Raw genomic sequence first — 5910 nt, 5'->3', positions numbered from 1 at the left:
ATTTTTTTTTTCCCCTGATGCTTCCTGAGTCATTTGCTGTTTCTGAGCCTGTCTTGACATATTCATCTTTGAACAAGGGTATATGCATGCCATGTACTAACCTATTCTGATGAATTTCAAGGCACATAAGGGATTGTGAGATACCCAGATACCATCTCAAAATGTGGCACCTGACTTTTCTTGATTTGCCTCTTCTATACTTTGGATATTTCCAAAGCAAACGGATGGGTGCAAATCTACAGAAGCCACAATGAGATGCCCTCTTGGAAGCAGCTGTACTTTGGCTCAGAGAATTTGTGGGTGAGATCCTTTTGAAAAGGTTCACCTCCCATCCCTGGGCACTGATATACCAAAGTATACATGTATGTATCTGTGTACTGGATTAGATGGTGTCTGAAGATGCTCAAGAGCAGGCTGAAAATAAATCTGTTGCACTGGACATTGGCTTTGGTGGCCAAAGAATAGAGCTGGGAGACAAACTTCTAGCATCAACCCAGACCACAGATCTCCTAGCCACAACTGAGAAGTGGGCACACTGATGCTGTTGCTCCAGAGCTACTGGGACCTCAAGAGGCCTAACTGACAGCCTGATTTCACTCATGGTCAATGAGTTTACACTTGGTTCAGGTACAGAGGGATGTTTGTGGACATTTATGAGGCACTTCACAAAGTAACTCTGTCAAAGTGACCCTGCCTTGTCTGCAGCATCTGTTCTTCAATGGAGGTAGGAGAGACTGCTCCAAATTTGCTTCCCAGGTTTATTTATCTTGCTATCCCACGCAAACATTGCAGAGGTTGCAGCGGGTAGTGGTGGGGGTGGAAAGAATCTGTCACGGTGCAGAGGTGGCAGGAGATATTTTAGTGTCTTGCTGCACATGGAGCTTGTCCTGGTGATCAGCAAGACGCACTTGGAAATGTATTGGTGGCAGCAGCCCACTGCCTTACATCTCCCTTCCTTGCTGCAACTACTTTCAGCTGCTACTCCAGGAAGGCTTGAACAGGGAATTCTTTTCGAAGACAATTCCAAAGGGGAACTATTTTTGTCCAGGATCATATCTCCTTTGGCTTACTCAGGCAACATCAGAAGAAGGCTGAGACCAGTTGTAGGTCCTGATGTTTAGAAGTGAATTCTCTTTTAGGAATGCAAGTTGGCATTCATGGAATAGGCTCCTGCACCAGTTTGGAGTAGGAGACCAGGGAGGTGAGGATAGGAAAGCTTTCTGAAACACAGGGCATTGGAATTTCATGGTCTGAAAATCGTGGTGACCCTTTCAAATGTGAACTGGCTTCACTGTAATTGGAGCTGGAGCTTTAAAAGGGATTCTGATGTGACACTGTAATGAGAGAAGGTTAAATGTGTGCTTAAGTGCTGTGCTGTTAGGCACTTAATGAATGTCTAATTAGTCTTGTCTCCAAGTAATCTCTTCCTGGAAGGCCATTGCAGTGCTGTCATATTTCTGTGGCCTAAAGAGATAACATCATGCTCTGGTCCTTCTGCTCTTCATATTCCCATTTTGGAGGGATCCAAGATGCTGACTGCAAAACAAGGTTGAATTTGTACCCCTGAAAGATTTGATTTGCTCTTTGGTAAAGCAGATGGTTCCAGGGCTGGAGGGGTTTTTGTTACGAACAAATCTGATTGATTTTATGTCTCGGCCAGAGAATTTCATGAATTCATTTCAACTTGAAACTGAGATTTAAATGGAGATTCCTAGTTCTCAGAGAATCAAGATACTGCTAGTCTGAAGTGCTGAGGATTTTCCTGCCTTTTCTGTTAAACTTTATTTGTTTGCTGTCCCCATTGCTCTGAACAAATGTAGACCCTCCTTCCTCACACATGCTCATCACTTCACTTTGGTTTTGTTAGTGGTGTTTCATCTTCCAGCCCTTAGATGTTTTTTCTACCTCTGTCTTCTAGATTAAGAAGTCATATAGTGTCCATTCTCTACTGTTTGGAGAAGCATTTACAGACCCATCACAAGCTGCTTCTTAACCTCTGCTGCATTAACTAGGCTTGAACTCCATAAATCTCTCACTGCAGGACAAATCTTCCAAAACTTGGTTGTTGTTGGGAAGCTTTGCTTCATGCTTGGCCAGTTCTACTGGCCAAAAAACAGTGTCTCCTCAACAGGGCTGAACTTCTGCCTGGACTCGTGGCTGAATAACTGCTGAAGGTGATCTGTGGTGTGGAAGAGGGGTCAGAGGAATAGGGACAAGTGAATCAACTGCCATCCTTACTGCTGCAGGAATCATGTTGTGTGGCACACCTCTCTTCCCCTTGAATCTTCCTCAAAGAAGAAATAACTTGATAAGCCATTTCCTATGTTTGTGGTGAGCTTTAGTGACCATGAAAGCTGAGAGATTGATAGAGAGCTGTGAGTAATTGCCCAAGGGCAGGGTCTCGAACCTCTCCTTGACCTCTTCATCTCCTTCTTACAACACAGGCTCTATTCCTCCAGCAAGAGTCCCCCAGGCACAAACAACAGCTGAGCCTGAAACGAAAGGTGTTTGGCTTTGGATTTGCTTCAGTTTTGGATTTGCCAACCCAATGGCAAAGGGAACTGGATGGATGCATTTTCATTACCTTTTCTTCCTCCTGGCACAGACTTGCTGATTGTGCTGGGGGAAGGTGTGCTGCTTTCCAGCTCATTCCTTCTCCATCTGTATTTGTAGTCTGTACATTCTTGAGAGCAGAGATAGGATATAGTGAGAGATCACCAGCAAAACATGGGGCAAGGAAGGATTGGTGTCTGCTCATGGTAAAGCTTTTCTGTGTTACCCTGCTAAAAGCATTGGGAATTTTACCTGATATCTCTCCAGCTTAAGTCCAAACCTCAGCAGCTGTAAGCAAGAGCTGATACTTCTTCTCAGCTTCTGGAGTAGGAGGTTGAACAGAGCCTGACACTTGGAAAACAGATCACCTTGACTCCTGGAGTCAATCCCCACTGGACCCAAATGGGTAACTCCTGATGGGGCTGTCCCTCTTCCTTCTAGTCAGTGGGGTGTTTTATGGATGAGGCAAGTGTGGGTAACTCCTTCCTGGGTGCTGAAAAGGGGGTTGCTGACTCAGTTTAAACACTCAGATCTCTATGAAGTCTATTAAGCACTGCCTGCCTCACTGCTTTCCTCTGGAGTCATCAAAGACCTTACAATGAATAGAATAGAATAGAATAGAATAGAAATTTTCAGTTGGAAAAAGGACTTACAATGATCAGTCCAACTGCCTGACCACTCCAGGGCTGACTAAAAGTTAAAGCATGGAATTAAGAAAATTGTCTAAATGCTTTTTAAATACTGACAGGCTTGGGGCATCAACCACCTCTCTAGGAAGCCTGTTCCAGTGTTTGACCACCGTTTCCTTAAAGAAATGCTTCTGCATGTCCACTCTAAACCTCCCCTGGTGCAGCTTTGAACCATTCTCATGCATCCTATCACTGGAAACCGGGGACAATTAGGCATGAGCATAAGAGAGGCAGAGCAGAGATTTCCTGTGTTCACACTGTTGTTCCAGCACTAAATTCACTCACGCATGCATCTGTATGGAGATGTCCTATTTGGGAGATGAGGGGAGAAAAATGAGAAAAATAAAGCAATCGGTTCCACTGTGAACCCAACAGCTTGTGGCCATGATTACAATGCAGAAACATCAACAATTACCGTTTGAATGTGCTATTGTTGTAGGAGGGAAACTAAAGGTGGAATTTACATCCAGTTTCGGAGGGAGTTTCACAGGCAGCTACTCCCATTATTGCTATGAGGGGACTTTTATGGGTAATTTAATGAGTGGCAGCCTGGTGAAAGGCTAAGTTTTTAAGTTATGGGGTGGAGGTTTGTTTTTTTTAATTATTTTTATTTTATTTTTTTTTAATTTGCCATTGTTTAACATCCTCTCGTGTTCAGGACTCATAGAAGCTGCCCCAAAATCTTTTATATGGTAATACGGGGTGAAATTTAGATGCAGGGAAACACAGACACCAGATTCAAAATCATTGCATCTGCAGTGTAGTTTTACAACTGTAACTGATGAATATGAGAATGAAGATACTAATGTCTCAGAAGGGAGGGTGTAGAGAAACACTCTGAAACACCCACCCTGAATATCTGATGTATTTGGGTGATGGGAGCAGGCAAAAAAATGGAAAACATTGTCTTTCCAAGGAGAAATAGGTCCATAGAGTTTTTCAAGTGCCTGATTTGTCTTTGAGGTGCCTGACTTCCACGGGTTTCCTTGACACTGAGCTCTCTGACCTGGTGGATCCTTTCTCTTATGGTGAATATAGCTCTGGGGTTTCTCCCAAGTTTCCTTGCAAGGGAGTTTTCCATCTTTCAGTGCTAGTTTCTTCTATGTAGATACAGCTCCCAAAGGCTTGAGTGAAGCCAGGACTTAGGAGAGATGGCATTTAACCCATCTGCCTTAGAGATCTAGCAGACAACAGATCCAGGAGGGGAGAAAGGCTCTGATCTTTGCTGAACAGGCTGGGAATAGAGGCTTAGCAGGGTTAAGAGCTTATCCATGAGTACTCGAAGAGTAGACATGGGTTTTCTAAGCCACAGCAACTTCTTTCCATGTTAGGCAGAGCAGTAGCTTTCACATCTCTTCCAGAGCATCACTATCACCCCTGCAACTCATCTCTTCTCATATATTTTCCTTTTCCCATTCTTATAATCAGTGGAATCTGTGGGTGGTGATTCTGTCTCTTGTGAGCTCGTCATCCCCCAAGACAATACTGAAGAAAGCTTGGGCTAAACAGGTTAGAAAAGTGGTTTTAGATTCTCAGCAGGTATTGTTTAGTGTGGCTCTGTGGCACTTTAATCTGAGGAGGACTCAGCAACAGTGTGTCCCTGGGGTGGTTCTACCAATGTCACCTCCAGATATTGAATCTCCATGTAGTACACTTTCTTCTTGCATTTGCTGCAGACAGCAATGTGATACTGATATCCCATATTTCAGCCTTTCAGTATGTTGAGATAACCAGGCTGGGCTAGGACATCCTTTAGCACATCATCAGAATTGCAGATCTGTTGAGTTTAAATATATTTCTTCTCATTCCCTGGCTCTAGTTTTGATAGAGCAATAATTGCCACACACCTCATTAAGCAGAATGCTCTCAATAGGTCTTGAGTGGTCCATGTCATTAAATAAACAGTTAATGGCTTGAGATATTCCCAGTGTTTAGAAACAGGAAGGAAAGGAAGGGACCTGGAGGGGTGAAAGCTACAACTCCAGCCTCCTGAAGAAACTGGGCTGCCCTGGCAGTGTGATAGCTTTGTTCTAATGTTTTTGGGGCATTTTGAGCTGTGTTCTCCCTTCAATACATGGGCTTTGATCTGCATGAACACCAGCAACAATGAGAAACAGGCACAAAGAGAGGCTGGTGTTGATTCCTGTAAGTATTGTGTTCATGGAGATGATGTGTCAGCAGACATGTGCAGGCAAGAAATTTGATCAAGACCATAAAACAGAAGGGAGTCTGATCTCTCCCTTTGTCCTGGCCAGGTTGATTCAACCTGTGGGTGTTTGTGTTTTCACCATGACCTAGCAATGCAGCATCTAAACCTGTCTGACCACCTTCCTCACAGAGATGAGATGCTCAGCCTTGTTAGCCTCCCCAAACTCTCTTCTCCCATGTCTAGATTTTAAATTCTGGGGGTACATTCTTTAATAAACTTGAAATTTAGCTAGCTACTGTGCATTAAGATCAGCCAAGATCAACAAGTAGTGGTGTGACTTGAGATCAGTAATGTTTATAACAGGAAGGCAGACAGTGAGCAGCAGAGGAGCAGTTTAGAAACATGGCTGGCTTGCTGGGGGGATACTTGCTGAAGAAGAAAAGATGTAGAGACCAGGACAGTCCCCAGGTAACTATAGAGAGGTATTTAAAGAGATTGCTTTTCATGCTTCTGTGCTTT

The sequence above is a fragment of the Antrostomus carolinensis genome, unplaced genomic scaffold (assembly GCF_000700745.2).
Source record: "Antrostomus carolinensis isolate BGI_N321 unplaced genomic scaffold, ASM70074v2 scaffold572, whole genome shotgun sequence".
Lineage (NCBI taxonomy): Eukaryota > Metazoa > Chordata > Aves > Caprimulgiformes > Caprimulgidae > Antrostomus > Antrostomus carolinensis.
Note: the sequence above shows the minus strand (reverse complement) of the source record.